Source organism: Hoplias malabaricus, chromosome 18, assembly GCF_029633855.1.
Source record: "Hoplias malabaricus isolate fHopMal1 chromosome 18, fHopMal1.hap1, whole genome shotgun sequence".
NCBI lineage: Eukaryota > Metazoa > Chordata > Actinopteri > Characiformes > Erythrinidae > Hoplias > Hoplias malabaricus.
Window position 1 is genome coordinate 13,461,206 of NC_089817.1, and position 19,602 is coordinate 13,480,807.

At 39.4% G+C, this 19,602-nt stretch overlaps 1 protein-coding gene across 1 annotated transcript in view; it reads right to left on the reverse strand.

Moving 5' to 3' along the window:
* opcml (opioid binding protein/cell adhesion molecule-like) overlaps positions 1-19,602 on the reverse strand; it is a 174,954-nt gene that overhangs the window by 91,632 nt on the left and 63,720 nt on the right. The window lies entirely within an intron of this gene.

The window sequence follows — 19,602 nt, forward strand, 5'->3', positions numbered from 1 at the left end:
GTGCGTCTAGAACTTACTTGGAATCACAGTACATAGGAACCCTTTAACTCTCACATTTTTATTTATTTATTTATTATTATTTTTTATTTTTATTTTTTTTGCTGTTATCTCTATTGCTTTGGTATGTTCACATAGGACTAGTGTTGTCTACAATGTTTTTTTTGCCCTTAGGCTGCCTCTGCTACACCCAGATGTTTTTATCTTTGTAACATCTGTTTCAGTATGTACACAGGTATTGAAAAGCAAGCTGCGTATAACGATTACTGACCTATAATCTGTATTCAGGTCAGTTGAGTTTGTTGAAATTATGATACACCATACTATTTTGTCCATTCTATGTGTTTGTATAATATAGTGGAGAACAATAATTACACAAACAGACAATGTTGATGATTGGCAGGACCATCATGCTACACCAGCAAGAGTCCATGGCTAATGCTGCACTGTAGCAGTGCTACTCAAAACCTTTCTTAAAAACTCAGTAATCAAAATATTTACCCCAACTGAACTCAACACCTAAAGACAGAGCAAAGGCACGCACTGCGCAGGGGTCCCTGAAGGCCCCTGCTTTACATCAGCATGAACATAACATGGGTGAAAGCAAATAAAGACTGCATTATTAGCATGCATGTAAACACACTCGCTGAGCACTGTCTTTGTTGCTGCTGTCAAAATGTCAGCTTCACTTTGACCACTGGCCTTTTATTTGCAACTGCAACTCTAATTATCACCACTTAAACAAGCATCGTTTCAGCGTGACAAAAAGCCCTCACCACAATCCGTCAAAGACAGTTAATGATTTCTATTCGGATTTACATTCCACAAATAATATTCAGCCCCAAGCCCTGGTGTAACCTTCAATCCAATAGAGTTTATGGCTGAAATATCATAATGCAGCCATTATCCCTCAGCGGATGGAAAAAAAAAATGTCTGTGAGAAGAAAGTGATATAACCAATGGAATAGGAGTTTATGAGGCATACATTGGAGAAAAAAAGACAGTGCTTTTTCTAAGTTGAAGTTAATTACTCCATCATCTTACATCTTCCTATGTATTGCCTGAATTTGGAAACTCAGATATAAAGCATTCATTCATTCATTATCTGTAACTGCTTATCCAATTCAGGGTTGCGGTGGGTCCAGAGCCTACCTGGAATCATTAGGCACAAGGCGGGAATACACCCTGAAGGGAGCGCCAGTCCTTCACAGGGCAACACAGACACACACACATATTCACTCACACACTCACACCTATGGACAATTTTTGAGTCCCCAATCCACCTACCAACGTGTGTTTTTGGACTGTGGGAGGACAGCGGAGCACCTGGAGGAAACCCACGCAGACACGGGGAGAACACACCAACTCCTCACAGACAGTCACCCGGAGCGGGAATCGAACCCACAACCTCCAGGTCCCTGGAGCTGTGTGACTGCGACACTACCTGCTGCACCACCGTGCCGCCACAGATATAAAGCAGTAAGTAGAAAAATTACATAGTATAGTAGTATAAGACTGTGTAGAAACTTCATAAACATCATATGGATGTCTGCCATCTCATTTACAAAAATGGTTCTTTAATGGTCTCGTGTTCTCACTCCAGAGAACACAGCTTTATTGCTCCACAGACTAGCACTAGAGGGATTTATATATCTCTAGCCAGCACTCGCCATTGGGCATGTTGACAGACTGCTCCATAGCATTCTATTACATTCCATGATTTTATGTGGAGATTACGTTGCCTATGTCTGGGTCAGTTTCCTCTGGACGCTCTGTTTTCCTCCCACAATCCAAAAGCACATGCTGGTAGGTGGATTGGCTGTGTGAAATTGTGCACCGGTGTGAGAGTATGAGTGACTGGGTGAGTCTGTGATCCCCTGAGATGGACTGAGACACTGCTGCTGATGTGTTTCTGCCTTATGTCCAATGATTCAAAGTAGATTTTGAATATACTTTGACCCTGACCAGGATAAAAAAATAATAAGAAGAATAATAATAAAAGGTAAATGAATAGAAAAAGTACTATGCAACATTTACTGAAAGGAACTAGTCATAAAATCTATTTTGACACATTTCCACATTGCCCACTTCTCTGAGAGTGAAGACAGCCTCCGATTGTCATTTACTAAGCCACAAATAAACCGGTCTGGACGTTCTATCATTGTAGTTGTATTTCCCATCAGGAGGAGGAAAAACAGAATATAGCTGACAATGACAATATCAAAAGCCTGTGTTTTTGGAGGAAACCGAGGTTTGGTATTACAGCACAACAGCTTTCTTGGGCGCTCGTTGCTGAAAAAGCTGTCATACAAAGGCTCCGGAAGGATTTTTCACTTTTCAGAGCCCAACATCTATTCAAGTGCCAAACCTTCCTTCGGCACGGGAAAGAGCAGCATCTCGAAATAGTCTTCAGATTGCCAAGCAGCAGAAGAGAGAGGAGTCTCCTCAGAGCTAAACACTGTCATTGCTTATCTGTCAATAGCAGGGGAAGCGCCAGGCCAGCGTGGTGTTCTTCAATGACACTTACAAGGTGTCACTAAGATTTCCACCCCAGCTCTTTCCCAGCCACTGGCATCTGCAATCTGCATGCAGCCCACAAGACTGCTCAGCAGAAATCCACCCATTCTCAAGGTCCAATCCAATTAAAGGTCAAAGGCATCGAGCTCCTATATGAATCACCTGGATTAGAAAATTATCAAAATTTGAGAGTCTTTGTTGTATTACTCCACAGAGAGATCATTTCTACCACATTTTTCCAGACACCCCAAGTGCTTTATAGTCTTAGGGATATCAAGGAGTCGCCTCAACTATGGGCAATTTGTAGCATCCAATTAAATGATGTGAAGGCAGCCAGTGTGCACAAGTGCAGAGAGAGGAATAATTAAAAGGCCATAGTGGTAAATTTAGCTGGACATTGGGGTAAGACCCTGGTACCACTTTAAAATAACACTGCACATGTTCATAGATTGTTTACAATCGGTTTATTAATGATAATTAATTAATTGCAAATGTATTAAAATATTAATAATTATTTTTAACGCAGATAGAAAGGGTAACAGTAACTTGTTTGTTTGCCATATAATGAACCCACATCCATCTACACTGTTGAACCTCAGATCTTGAAGAATAATGATCTTAGTCTTTCTCCATCAGTGGATAGATATTAACCCTGTTGGCTTCAGCACATATTTGTTAATAAGTTTAATCAATTAAACACTTAAATAATGTATTTTAAACATTGATGACAATTGTTGGCATTTGCTTATTCTTTACCATGACAGTTATCTGACATTTTCAGCATTAAAAAAAAGAAAGAAAAGAGGTCATTGTTGCCCTTTATATATCTGATCTTTTAAATGTTTACAACCTAATAACTAACTATGTAATAAACCAACTATAAAACTTTAAGTGTGCTCTTATTTTAATATAGTACCAAGACCCCTACTCTTCTATGACCTCAGAGAGCTCAGTTTTATATCTCATCTGAAGGACAGTGCTATTGGTTCAGAGCAGTGGCACTGTGCTCTAGCATTGGAATCCATGCCGGCCACTGGGAGTGCACCCCTTTTTGGCCCCAACAACACCACCAGCAGCAGCATCCCCAGCTTTCCTAGGCGGTCTTCCATGTTGTGTCCAAGCCCAAGCATGCTTCATTTTAGTGGATCTCAATGTTCTGATGTTCAGGAGCTTTGGCCACTGGCATTGTTGTGGTTGTTCACTGTATAGGACATGATAGCTCAACTTTTGCATATCACTGTAAAGAGTTTTACATGCTAAATGTCAGCCATTACATGCCAAATGAAGCCTGTAATATTTCTCAAAAACAAACCCTGCAGTTCTCAAGGTCGAATCAAGTACAAGGTCAAAGCCAGTGAACAGATTATCCAGCTCCAGCTTTTTGTCCCAGCTTTTTTGGAAAACCATTTACACCAGCACCACCTCCCCCCCAAAAAAAATAGTAATAATAAAATTAGTCAACAAGAGAGCACTTCTCCAATAATTCCACAAAGCTGGAGGGCAACAATAGGCGCATGCAAAGTGAATGCTTTCTCAGGATCTTCTTCAAAAGGGATGAGCTCATTCGGAGGGCGCTAATCTGCGGCGAGTGATGAAGTGTGAGAGAGCTTGCCGAGGATCCCAGCCATAGAAAATCCAGCAGATTAAACGTTGCTCAATATAATCGCGCATGCTCTGCACTTTTCTGCTGCTTCTGAACAACGTACGTCTGCAAACAAAGGCCAGAGGCATTCCACGCGCTTTTCCATTTCCTTGCTTTACAATAACTTTATGCTTCCATTTGACCTCAAATACAGAGTGTTCCCTCTGTTCTGCTCTGTGCACACTGGGGTGGGGATACTGCATAAACATAACATGATTATAACTTTTCAGGCAATTTTACTAGTCTAAGAAATGGCTTGTATGTTTTCAAAGTGAATATGAAGTACACGTGCTGTAGAGCGATGTGTTCATTTTACTGCTTTGTTTATTTCTGAATTCATCAAGTGCGACATAAATACAATACTGTGCAAAAGCCTTAGGCACCTGGGATAATTATTATTATTAAAATCTATAAATGTATCTTCTCAGTAAGTGTGTTGCTTTTATATAATTACATCTAATTAAAATAAATACAAAAAGATTAAATACAGTTAAAGGATTTTTTTGCTTCTAAAAAGTAGATGTGTAGATGAGGGAGTGTGAAGAACAAAGTTTGTTTGCAGATATTCTCCTTGTTCGTATGGATTTGTTCATTCAAAAGCAAACTTGGTTTAAAAGAATGAATCATTTATTCACCGGTAATAAGCAGGTATTGGATGATAACATAACAAATAATTCTGAACCACTACAAGGAGAGGTGTGGAAAAAGTTATTCAACACATTCAAACCCACAATATCTCTCTACTTAATGGAACAATGTTATTTGTTTTATTCTAATAGTATCTTTTTGTTTGTTTTTGTATTTGATTTTTTGAGCAAATAAAAACTTAATGCTCAGAGAAATACAATGTTTTAATCTCATTTTCTCAGGTGCCAAAAAATTTACATAGTACTGTCAAAGACATTTATTATTATTATTTATTATTATAATTTAATGCATTATCTTATTAATGTATTATCTTTAATATATTTCCAATGAAAAAAAAAAAAAATAAATAAATAAAAAAGTACTTGGAGCAGGGGTGTACAAACATTTACATATGACTTTATGTGAAGTATTTATGGTTTATGCTAGCTCAGAGGGCACCTGACTACACAAATACAACTCAGACTGAGACTGAAACCAGCATGCAAATTCTACATACACAACATGAAGTAGAATCCTGGACATTCCTAATATTTATACATTATTATTCATAGCTATTTAATGATCACTGAGTAAGCTCCCATCCACTGATGGCACCGTTTCGCTAAATCCACACATTTACACAATCTTTCTTTTAGACCTGAAGGAGATTTATGAGGGGAAAAAAAGTGTGCTGTAAACTGTGGTGGGGGAATGTTAGAGTTAGACAAGAGATGATTGTAAAACCTTAGAGTTAGGGTTACACTAATATTGAGAATTAGTGTGAGGGCAGGTTTAAGGCTTATATTTCACATGGAGAATGTGTCAGAAATTCACATTTAAATTCACAAACAATGAACTATAATTCGTACACATTCTACACTGTCAGAAAAACTGTCATTGTACCGGTATCCTCATATTTACATATATGCACCATACATTACGAAACTATTGTACCTTATTTTATTATAATTGCAGATTCTAAAGTTGTGTTTATTTAACACACCATATATATATATATATATATATATATATATATATATATATATATATATATATATATATATCTTTCCTGAGAGTGTATGAATACTGGGGAAAATATTTTATAAATTCACATTGAGGCCTGGCTTGTGAAGCATTTCTGATTATCTGATTAGGCAATTCAACCACAAGGGTTTTTTTCGCTCTATATTTGTAGCTCGACTACTGCACACTGACTTGTCTGTACTTATTTCAAGTGCATTTCTGTTATATCTCACATATCTACTCCACACTGACTGCTGTTCACTCTGATGATGTGATGCTCCTTGTATATGGTCAAGACACAAATCCATCACAATTATGGTATCAACCACCATATTTCTCAACCCTAGGTTCACATGATGAGGACGCTGCTTTTAACTTTGTCCTGCTGCTATGCCCCTCACTTCTCCTGCCGTCTGTTTCCCCCCTAAACATAGTAAATCATCATAACTAGGAAGGACATCTCCTGGATTTTATTAGGTCGTCAATTCTGTATGCAAAGGCCCCCATCATCAAAACGAGGCTGCTCATCCGAGCATGTCTCAATGTGGCCCGTAATGATAAGTGCCGCTTGTAATTCTACCACTTCTTCTCATTTAGGAAGCAGCATAAGCAGCACTTAAACAGCACGGTCATGCCTAAACCCATCAGTACCACGCAGGAACATTTTAACCATTTCTGCCACTCCAATATCCTTTCTATTCAAATGTGAGCTTGGGCTGAGGATGGCAAGGGTCTGAAGTATCTTCTCTGTTTATGTCTTGCTCGTTACATTACATGAACTGGAATGATTGATGGGGCGCAACAAGTGGAGGCATGCTATTTGAATGTCTCTACTTTAAATGAACTGCATTCAAATGCCCCAGCAAGAAAATGCTATATTTTTATGAATAAAACATGAACATATATTAGTTTTAACATTCATTAAACTTGTGCAGACTTGGGCTCCCACACAGTGCAACTCTCTAAGCTTTATGGCCCTTAATCTTTGGGTGGGGGGTATGACCAGTCCTCTTTCCCACAGTTCTTCTCTCCAATGGATGATGCTGGCTAGTGCCGTTTTAAAAGAGGCAGCATCTGGCTACATGTCTCACAGAAGTGTCTGAATAAACTTCACCTTTCTAGTTTAGTAGCATTGTGTGGGCTAATTGGGGGCAGCCTTAGCCAGTGGGCAGAACTGACAATGACTTAAGGAAGCATAAAAGCCAAACGGAAGGTATATACTGAGCCTGTTCTTTAGGTGATTTTACACATATTTTTTACTTAAAGACCATTCCAAGGATTGTACAAAGTGTACCAACTACAACTAGCACTCAAAAATGTATACTATTTATGTTTTATGGATGTTCATGTGAACTCATGAGTAATCAGTCCTAAAATAATCATCTATGTCTAACCCTAACTTAACCTTAAAGCTAAAGTACAAGCAAAAAGTTAGAAACTGCAGAAGTGTTTGTATAACTGTAAACATAAACTTAAGTTTAATAACATGACCTATAAGTGCTTATATAATGCTTTTGCTAACACCTTAAATTTAAAGATAATCTTACACTCAGAAAAAAAAAACATAGGGTAAAGGTACATTATTGGTCATTAAAAGGGAAAACAGTGTAAATGTACCTATAAGATTACAACAGTAGATGTCCAGTTTTCTTCCCTATTTATTGGGCACACAACAGATTGTCTGCACGTATTTAGTGAAACAGATGGTCACCAGTGGACAGGAGCTCACTTACTGATTGTGAAGTAGATGTTACTATCTGCAGCATTCATTTTTAATAGATTGTGCACTAACTTTTGAAGATTTGCATTGGTTAAAGAGATTCTCAGTGTAAGGTCTGATGAGGCACTGGAAATGCTAAGGCTTTAGAGCCTAAATGGTTTATAAAACCATGTTATCAATGTAATAACTCACAATTCATTATAAACCTGGTTATAAACTCCTATTTAATAAATATATGAGGCAAGCCTACCATGCCTCACCATGTTATGAATGTGTTTGTTCTGAGACTCTTACAAGCATGCTATTCCCAGAACTCATCCCCGGAAAAGTTCCTGAAGGCAGGAAGGCCTTTATGCAGTCTACTCCAAACGAAGCAGCTCCCTAAATGGATTTTAAGGGTAAAAAGTGGAAAGTCTATCTTCACCTCCGGGCGTGGAAAAGAAGGAGCGGTTTCCTCGAAGGCAATGTCTCCATTATCGAGCACTGACAAGATGAGATCAAGCCTCATTCACTAGACTAATGGCTCTGTCACACCGCCACCATGCAGCCTACTCTAATGGATTGTCAGCCACCTTAGTGTAGGATCGTTAATATAAAGAAATATCCCCACTGCTCAGGTATGTCCCATAAAACATAGACGGATTACTGATACATTCCTAGGGGTCTTATGCACGAGGGGTGCTGGAAGACACTGTTACTTTCGATTTCTAAGATATCCTACAGAGACCTGATGTCAGGAGAGTCTCTGTTTCCTTAAGACAGCCATCAACATGAAAAATGCACAAGCTTCATACAAGCCATGCCTTCACTCAAGCTTATAAGACCATTTCCTCCCGAGCTAAAGGTTAAGCCACTGAAGCCAGTAGCACAGAGTACGTCAATAAACACATTGGACAAAACCATCCATCTCTGTCTTTGTGGTAAAGTATGAAGAGTTAAAACAGCTAAAAAATACAGAAAAAAAGAACATGAAATAACTATTAAAATGTGTAACCCAACCTTGGCGCCGAGGGAACAGCTGGATCACACACACACACACCTGGAGTGGCATCGTGTCATCTCTGCAACTTATTAGATGATTAGATGCCTTGCTCAAGGCTAGTCTTGCCATGATGAGGGACAATAAAGTCCTGTTTTTTCATATCTTCAACATTTCTGCAATAATAATAATCATTTACTCAACCCCTTAAAAGGGTAGGACAATGGCTAATGATGGTATTGCTGGCACAAGCCTTTGTGACCCTGGGGTCTGGGGTCGATCCTAGCCTTTGTATGGAGTTCACTGAGTTCACCCTGTGTCCCCCACCCAACAGCTGAGTTTGTTATGGTTAGTCTGATCCAACAGTCAGGTCAAAGCCCAAATAGGTGATAGGAGTTGTGGCATAATACTTGTGTCAGAATACCTACATGGATCAGCTGATTTGCTGTGGTGACCCTGCATGGGAACAGCCATAATTGAAACAAAAACAAAACCACTTAAAGCCAACACAATACAATATTTTGCCCTATCCTCAGTCTGACTTAGAACCCGGGCCTCACAAACTACCTTCAGTCACAATTTTAAATGAGTCTTTGTGTTTATTTTTAAGTGCATCCAACAATAAAAGACGTCATGTGCATCTTTTACACAGTGATAGCCAACATGGTAGAACCACTGAGACAGCTCTAATATGCACCAACACCATTGCTTCTTCCATGTGGCAGAATTCCTCTAACAGCTTATGTGTATTTAAAATTCACATTTAATTTGTTGCATGTTACTGTTTGTCACGTTAATAAGGAGTGTGGATGTGTTTAAAAGGTCTACATCATGACAAAAATATCTGATATTTTGCACAGATTATGTTTGCCTTAATACAGCTCAGAAGTGTGGCTCAGTAGACTTTGCCCTTTTCCGTTACACCATGAGATCAAACATGACTCACATTGGGAGTTATGAGGCTATGAAGAGCGGTTGAGGTAAATGAGACACTCAGCATTTGAAACTAGCCGTGTCTTATTGGTGGATGTTTGTGCATCTTTTAAATGTATGTATGAGATCTATTTAGCTTGTCAGTGTCAATAAATGATACATTAAAATAGCCTTAAACGTGACACATGAAACAATCACTTGTTCAGTGTGCGCACACATTAATATTGGGGATCTGGATTCCACAGACCCACAAACTATGAAATAAGACAACCCAGTCAGTTTTTGTAGCTGCCCATGTCAGAAAACATGATAAAATGAGGCATTATTTTGGTTACTTATGCCACCTTCACACATTTCTAGTGAAACTCTGGAGTACCAGTCCGGAGATGTCCTGCTTTGGTCTTTCAAACATGCAGCTCACAGCGGGAGATTCTGTGTCAGGCAGTTTCTCACAGCGGGAGAAGAAACACATGATTTTGGCGTGGCACAGCGCATGTGCAGTGTGTGGAAGAGAAACTCCGGAACATCACCCATGCCACTTTCACGTGTGATGACTCAGATACTACCCAGAGTCTTTACTCGGGCACAACCTGGATAAAGTCAGAGTAATGTCCGGGACGAGTGTTGTGGGTGGTCATGTTCACACGAAGCGCACAAATTTCTGGATTACCATGCACATGTGAATGGGGCAATAGTAGCTCATTCTCATTTAAAGAAACATGTGCTGTTAAACAATGATGCTTTGTGGTATTTTGACCATAATATGTCATAAATATATGTGACTATGTCATGAAGACACCAGAATCCTGTTCCCTTGTGGAAAAGTGGTAGAAGCGTTCCCTTTAAGGCACAGTCCATTTCTAGTCCATACAATGCATAACCAAAGCCTTAAAATAAATAAATAAATAAAGGTTCAGAAGAGAAAATGCTGAATACAATATCACTGTACCCCAGCTGTTAAGGACCAACCCAGCATCATTTAGTTCTCCATAAAAGCTGAAGAGACAGATGTTTAGAGAACAGAAGAGAAAGCTGGTTGCTGGACGGCCGGTATAGATTTGGTCGTTTTCTAGAATGATACCTGCCTCACTCTTATCCCTCTCCAGAGCCTAGTTCCCACATATGAAGAGGTCAATAAGCTTCTTGCGAGGGTTTTTAGTGGTTGCAGATCATTGTCAGCAGATGGCCGTGTGGTCTGGAGGGGGAGATTAACGACAGGCAGACGGATGAAGGCCATTACACTGGAGGCAGTGGATGGTATCAGCTCGGCTTTGGAGAGGCCATTTCTGCCTCCCCTTTAGCTAAGGACCAAACACAGACATCGATTTGCATATTTTAGCTGTTTTTGCTCCTTGAAAAGATGGTGATATATAGTGAGTTTGAAATATTTATCCAAAGAAGCTCTCAGTTATGGCTTTTTTTAGGCTAAACAAGGGCTAAGGACCTGTGGAGACCTACTCAGCCAACATCTCTAAAATCAAGGGCATTGGTACAAAGTTTGTAACACTGTCCCTGCTGTAACTGCCTTTTAACTAGCTGTTGGAACACTTGGGTGTAAATTACGTGGCATTCAATGACAACACCATTGAAAGTTGATATGGTATTGATCAATTGATATTGGTCCTTGAGGAGTTTTGATGATCCACAGTCTAATGATAAGGAGGTGTGTACCCCTTTCAACAACAGCTGCCCCAGAGTTACAAAGGTCACTTTGTGCTTTTCTAAGGATTACACAAACTGGGTGTGCACGAATGAAAGCAGGTATGGTTTGGGTGGAGGAACATTCTCAGAGCTGCAGTGACACTGTCTTTGTGGTGGAGTGTTATCGTGTGTTGTGCTGGTGTGAGTGGATCAGATACAGCAGTGCTACTGGAGTTTTTAAAACCCTTAGTGTCACTGCTGGATTGGGAATAGTCCACCAATCAAAAATATCTAGAGGACTAGAGGACGCCCAACACAAATGTGAAGCAACAGATGAGCTACAGTCTCTGACTTAAGGTTGACAATTAAGTTAGATGTGTGGCCGATGAGTGGGTACAGTGGTACACCTGGTTTTCTAAGGGCAACATTAATATCTGTGTAAGAAAGTGTGTGATTAACATGGAAATGTTGGCTATGGCCTCCAACGTACGCCCCAATGGTGTAGGTTGTGCTTTCTCAAATACACAACACTTGTTTAATGCATTAGTGACTTACTGGTTTCATAGGTTTAGGGACAACACAGAACTGTGGGGTCCAGTGGGGTATGATTGGGAACCTCTGGCCAGTTGACATTTAGTCATCTGCAACAAGGCCCAATTTCTTATTGATTTATTATGTTGATAAGGGGAAATGTCTTTGTTGACTATTCCCCATATCTTCTGAGAGCTCTTCATTTTGATTTGATATAAAAATGCCTTTTATATGTTTATTTATTTATTTATTTATTTATTTATTTGTGGCACAGCATTTGAGACTGTCATTTTCGTCATGGCGTTCGAGTTGAATGCACTAACATTCTATTTGTGTCAGTCCTCAAAGGATCTGTCTGAGAGACCCCGGCCCACCGCCATGGCTAACTAGTCATGTGGATGATTGGCCCTCTGCGCGAGAACGAGGAACAACTGCCATCTTTTCTGCCTGTCAGTCAATAACACAGAGGGGAGGCCGTCCGTCAATGCATTTAAACGCATTCATCCACTCCACAGTATCTCCACAAAAGCCAGCGAAGGATTTTTGGGTTACAATGCAATTGAAAACAATCTTGACAGAGGCACACAGAATAAGACTTCCAAAATGTTGACATTTTTACCTCAGACTGTCATCGAATTGACTCCCATTTTCTGGAACAGAAAATAAAAAAAATGCTGTAAACTCACTGACATCTTATTCATCAAATGTGTATATGTAAAATAAGGGCAAGCAAATGTCATCATCACTTTGGTATTTACCTTATGTGAAAAACTATGTGACATTTCTTGGTAAAGTAATTTATGCCTGCCATGGCAAAGTGTGATGCTCTTTATTAGTACTACAATAAGGCATTCACTAAACTGTTAATTCCCCTATTCATCTTGTGCAGCCAATGCATCCTATTGAAATTTTAAGTGGACTCAAGACAGGAACAAATCCTGGACATGTCACCATTCCATCACATGGCATCCTAGTCTCTCATGGACAATTTCACTCAGCTAATATACATACCAACATATATTTTTGGACTGTGGGAGGAATCTAGAACACCCAGAAGAAAACCCATGCAGATACAGGGAGAACATAGTAAACTCCTCACAGGGAGTGACCATAAGTGGAGACTAAAACCAAAATCCTGAGACCCTGGACCTGTGGCAGTGACACTCTCTGCTGTGCCACTACATAGGGCTAATTTATTAAATTCAATTCAACCCTATTTTATTTATAGAGAATTTATACAACGGATGTCACATAGTAGTTTTACAGAACTCCAGTAATCCCACAACACCTCAGCAAGCCTCAACAGTGAAGTCTTGCATCCCAGACCCACCCTGTCCAAGCAAGTTGTACAACACTATCATATTCTTATATGTAGATCCACACTGGCCTCCCTGGTCATTAAGGCCACAACAAGCCCCACAGGCACCATTAATGCCTGCTCAGTGCCACCAGTTCAATTTGCATATTACGCACAGGATCAACTGCCTACACTAACAACCACTGTAAATCCCACTGGCATCCATAGTGAATAAGGCTGTAATAAGCCCCACTGGCACCGTTAATGCATGCTCAGTGCTATCAGTTCCATGTGAGATTTGCTTGATGCACTAACAACAAACACAATAACGTGACAATAATCCACTCTCCTGCCCTGTCCTCCATGTCCCTGAAACACACCTCAGTCATTCACTATTTACAGTGCATTTCCCCAACCAGTCTGTGCTCTCTTTATCCACAACCACTGACTAGATCTCCTTCACAGCTGCCTTAAGTTTTGACACCTAATGCTGAACTGGCAAACTTCACTACAAATGCTCTGCCACCTTTTTCTACCCGTCTTACATTTACCTGCCATATGCCTTCTTGCAGGAAGAACTATGCATGCTTGAGCTTCTTCCTTACAAAAGCTTCATTTACTGTTTCCTCAAATGGAATTGTTAACTCTATAAAATAAATAACCCAATATAAATAAAATAATAAATGAATACAAATATGAAAGAAGTGATTATATAATTATAATGAGTACAGAGTACCCTATTTTGTCACATCCTGAGTGTGTTCACAGCTGTGTTAACAAAGAACAGTGTGAAGCAGGTGGAGTGTGAACAGTTCTACTTAAAGCCCAGTCCCAGCTGTCAATTTGGGTAATGAAGGTGAGGCTTGGGCACATGGAGATGGTCCAGTGATAAGCAAGTATCTGCAGATCTGCAGATTTTAAAGCATGGTCTTCTTGCTGCTGTTTATGGTGCTAATTATGTTGATAACCACACAGAAAACATCCTGAAGGAGATCAACTTACTGTGACACTGTTTAAAGACTTTAGCTTTGTACTGCTACATTAAATAACCACCTTTTTATTTTGCTAGATTAAAAAAGTTCCAGCAGAATTCCATTATATTAACACTCACATCACACAGTCAGTTCACTTAAACTTATTGGAAACAAAAGCTGTTGTGTTCATTTATGTTTTTTTTTTTCATCAAAACTATTTCAGCTCTGGCCTAAAGACGGAGACTACACAGTGATCAGATCTAAACTCCATTTAAGAAAGCAACCATTGGCTCAGGAGCGTCCACATAATCTTTTGTTATTGGCTCTCTGTCAAACTATCTGCTGTTAAACATCTGAAACATATGTGAGGCAAATTGGAATAAGTTTAATGAAACAAAAAGTGCTTGCAAATAAAGTATTGCATGTTCTGAGCTGCTACCTAAATTAGCTTCAGGAAAGTTGGTGCATATCTCTATTAAGTGGTGAAATCTGTGTTCGTTAACATCAACAAATCAGGATCACTGACTGAACTCACCACTTTGTTTGTTGCAATAAACCAGTTTGATTCTAAGGTGGACTGTGTAGTGAATTACGTGTGTTGACTCTATATTGAACAAGTCCTGAAGGACATGCTTCAGTCATTTGCACTCACTCTAGTGTGCTGTTCTACGCAAACCTCCAACTGCCAAGACATAAAAGGTGTTTTTAAAAGAGCAGGTATAGAGTTCTGGAAAGGACCACTGTGAATGCATTGAGTAAAAAACTGAAAGAAGATGAATACGCCTCCAGGCAGGGTCAAATCAGTAAAAGAGGTAACAGCAGCACTCAAACACAGCTCTGGACGGCTGCACCACACAGCCGAGAAAGGGGATGAAGCTGTCCACAGGAGCCTGCTGTGGCAATGAAAGCACCGCACCAGTGTATACGAGGCCCAGGAGAACCCAAGAGGCTCAGAAATAACAAGTTATACCACAAGGCAAGTTTTAAAAGCAAAGTTTGTGTGGAAAATGCTCGAAAAGCACTTTGGTACTTGAACACAACAAAAATATATCATGCTATCTTAGGATTGCAAGCAGTTTCTTAAGTGGTGCAACAATATAATAATAGTGGATGTATCATAAAGGCTAAAAAATGAACAGGAACTGAAACAGAAGTCTCAGCAACTTAATATAATTTCTGTTTTTTCAGTATTTGCAGCATGGTCATGATGGGAAACTTGCACATATTTGACAAAAAGCTGTAGGCAATGCTGCTCCACCATGGTAGATGTACAAGTTAATGTGTTGGGTACTACAAGATTGAGGGAGTCTGGTGTGCTTTTACATTCTAATGTTCTTGCTTGACGTTATATTCAACTGCCTAAGTTAGATTTCAGTATTCAAGAACACAAACATCAAGGACAGATAAAGAACCCAGTTGTGGTTCCTGACTGCCACCAAATAATGGGAATGCATCAGTTCATGACTCCCCAACTACAATGACATGAAAGTCCCTTAATTGACTGCAGCTTCGTGGATTTGCTCTGCTAAGGTAACTTCAAGACCATTCGTCTGTAAAAGACAAATCCACTGTTCACTGATATTGAGAAACATTTACAAAATGTTCCCACAGAAGTTTACAGCATTCTTGCTTTAAACTTCTTGCTTTTTTCATGTGGAAGGGAAAAAAACAACAACAAAAAAATGTTTAAAGTGTAAATAAAATTCAGAGGATGTCCCCCACCATTTGCTAGCGATCTGGTTTGCATACTGAAAAAAACTCCAGGGTTTCAACACAGCCTCAGCTTAGTAAAAAGGCGAAAGAAAAATGTAGGGACTCTGTCTAAAATGGCTCAGGCTTTCTGTCTGTGTCGCTTGCTGAGACACAAGGGAAAGCACCTTGAGGCATTCAGACTGTGAAGAGACCTCTGAATGTAGAAAAGTGTTAAGGATGTTCCTTGACTTATTTTTGCAGTTACAGACTACTTAAGGTGGAACTGATCAAAAATTCAGGAGACTGCATTCAGTTCTACAAAACAAAACCAAATACACATGGATTTCTGTGTTTATTTAAACTGTGAATACAAACTTACAAAGTTATACAAAGTTAAACTTCAACCAAGCTAACTTATTGCAAAAAAGATTAGGAATAATTAATTGCCTTTAATGGTGGCCCAGCAGGTAGTGTTGTCATCATATAGCTCCAGGAACCTGGAGGTTGTGGGTTCAAGTCCCACTCTGGGTGACTGTCTATGAGGAGTTCTCCCCTTGTCCACATGAGTTTCCTCCAGGTGCTCCGGTTTCCTCCCACGGTGCAAAAACACACGTTGGTAGGTGGACTGGCGACTCAAAAGTGTCCGTAGGTGTGAGTGATTGTGTGAGTTGCCCTGTGAAGGACTGACTCCACCTCCAGGGTGTGTTCCTGCCTTGCACCCAGTGATTCCGGGTAGGCTCCGGACCCACCGCGACCCTGAACTGGACAAGCAGTTACAGATAACTCATCAAGAGTTAACAAAATTGACATTGTTACAAAAACAATATGGATATCTGTGATGATCCTTTTCATCAAGTATGTACCAAATTTCCAGTTTTCTCCCCAGTTCCTTAATGGCCCATTCCTCCTGTCACCTAGCTAAACCATCCCTAACACACCAGGCTTCCAGGCTGGGGGAGTGAGACAAGCTAAGACCCTCTGTAATACACCACGCTTCCAGGCTGGAATTGAGGGATTGGGAGCTCTTTTCTGACTGCCACTAAAACAAGAGCACATCACTGCTCTACACGCTTGGAGGAGAATACTTACTGTCTAAATCATCTACCTTAGCTAACAGACAATTAGACCAGCAAGCATGGCAATGATTAATGAAGAGAGAGCGTATGCCACTTTACCCACCAAGAGAAAGTCAGGCACACTCTCTGACTCTCAATCTCTGATGGCTGGGGAATCACAAGGGACCAAACAAGTGATCTCCTAACATTAGGGCTAATAAAGAAGCCTGTGTGGACTTCTTTACAGTTTCAGACCCATATGGACCCCTAGCACTGAGTTGTCTTCTCCAAGTGCAATTATTGTATAATAACAACAACAGTGGGTTTCTCTTAGACCTGAACCAAGAGTAGAGCCTGATTGTGTCTTGTCTGTCAAAGATGAAAGCTTTAAGAAGTGTTTACCAGGTCCTGCACAGTTAATAGGAGTCATAGCTCTTACATTCACTCTATATTTATTTATTTCCCTGTGACTTTCCCTTTCCTTTTTCAATAGGTTTATTTTATATCTAACCTCTCAGAAACATCTTTACAAAAAATGTATAATGTGTTTATAATGGCTGTCTTGGCAAGAATTAAATGAACGAGTGGTCCTTGACTTTTTCAGAAATGTAATTATGATTCATAGCTTAGCACAGACATATTGTCACTGTTGAAACAAAAGCTCATAACTCGAAAATCACTTTCTAGGAGAAGAAACGGTATAACAAGAAAATATGACTATTGTATGTCATTTGGAGTCATTTCTATTGGTTTATTTTTCATTGAATATGCATGACTTGAAATGGAATGTAAAATGTGAATAAGCAGCAGAGGGTCTTGTGTGTCAGAATGTATATTCTGCAATATTTAAGGTGGAAGGGGTGGTTACATTAAGAAGTTTGGGGGCCAAAATATGTTTTTTATTTTCATTTATTTCTTCTTATTATTTTTAAGGGCCAAAATGTGTGGAATTTAATTAGTAACTACAACAATTATCATCCATATAGGAACATCCTTAACATTGAATGTCTACGATAACCAGTTACTGAGTGATTCCTCCAGAGCCTCCCATCATCCTGAATTCCTTATCTAGGAACCTACCTAGTGTCATTTGCAGTCCAGTCACATACCTTTTGGTAAAGGTACAAATTCAGCCCATATCACGGGACAAACCCCTGTTCTCTCAAAAATCCCAAGCCATTTCTGAGATCTGTCTTAGCGATTGGCAAAGTTCAACTGTCAGCCAATGTGCTGAGACAGATTTATTGCCTATTGGGGTTGTTCACTTACTAGATTCCAACTGAAACCTTGTATCCAAGCAAGAGAGGTGGCTGTAATTCACTGCAAGGGCCACTGTAATGAAATGTGGCCCAGTCTTGGGAGAATTCACATCCAGTTATTTTTTTTTAAAGCATCAAGCATGTAGCTGTTAAACACACCCTATGAACTCTCCAAATGCATACCCAAGAATGTGTGAGACTCTTCATATCAGTCATCAGCCATAAAGCAGCCAAGTGCCTTCCTGCAAAGTAGAACATAGTCTGCCACCTCCACAACACAACAAAGACCCAGCCTCAGTTAAGACTCATGCAGTTTAATTAGGGAACTACAGAAAAACTTATATAATCTTTCCTCCCAATGATAATCCAGTGGACAAACATGGGCTAAATGTCATAATGGGATTAGATGAGTGTCCAACAATACAGCTGTAAAATTATTGACATTCTTGGTAAATACATGGGGGTAAATAAGCATTAAAAAAAAAAAAAAAAAGATATTCTGCTGTGATAAACAACCACTGAGCTAATTTCAGATGGTCTGAATGTGGAAATGTCTGCTGTGGTCCAGTCCTCTGTGACTAAGATGAAAGAGACCATCCAGACTTTTATTAGCAAAAGGCGCAAAAACCGGCATCTGTCATGGAATGTGTTCATCAGTGCCCACAGATGGGTCACTTGCATATGTTTGAAGGTAGCATTGATGTGGAGGTGACATATGCTATCAACAAGATTTTTATATTTTTTTTTTTGGAAAGTCCATGGTTATTTCAGCAAGACAATTCCAGGCCTGATTTTGTAAAACAGTTTTTTTGTGCTTGACTGACCTGCCAGACTGAGTCTAGATCTGTCTCCTATGGCACACCATGAAGAGGAAGAACCAGAAAACATCGACTATAGACCTTTGTGCAGCTGAAGTCTTGAATCAAATATGAATGGGCAGAGTTTTCTCTTGAAGTCTTGAACAATAAGTATCCTCAGTCTATAAATGATTAAAAAGTATATTTAATAAAACAGATTATGTAAACTTGTGCAACTTATCATGACTTGCATTTGTTTATAATTTGTAATTTGTTAAAATATGGCCATTGTTTATTAACTTTTGAATGTTAATAGTGAATTAAAAGTGAATTAAGACATCATAGATACTTGTATTCACTTTTTTTTTATACCAAATATCCCAACATTCCTTCAGACATCCTTTTAGATTCTCAAAGAAAGCTAAAGTGATTAATTTATCCAAGTTCCAAAAGAAGTTTGGTGAGGTTTCTTTTCCTCACAATCCAAATAATCCCAACCAGCACTGGGGTCAGGCCATTGTTCTGAAAACAGCAATGGCTCCTTTGCTTGATGTTCAAATGTTCTGCTTTTTTTTTTTTTGTTCTGCTTTAATGTCTTTTTGACAGCTACACACCCTTTCAGACCCATAGCACTGAACTGTGATCTGACAGTAGAAGGATGAGCAGAAACACTTGTGTTTTTTCCTCTCTCAGATCTGAAGAGTGCAGCTTGATTTCTCTCAAAGATAAAAGGGCTTATGTGGTGATGATGATAGTTTCAGTGTGTAGCAGGTCTTGCACAGTTGTAAGAAGTCCCATTTTCTCTGCATTATTAATGGTTTTAAAATCCATACTTCTGTTTTTTTTTTCATTTATTTGCAGTGGTCTCTTGCCTTGTGTGTAAGTGGATTTTCTTACATCTAATCTCAGCAATATTTC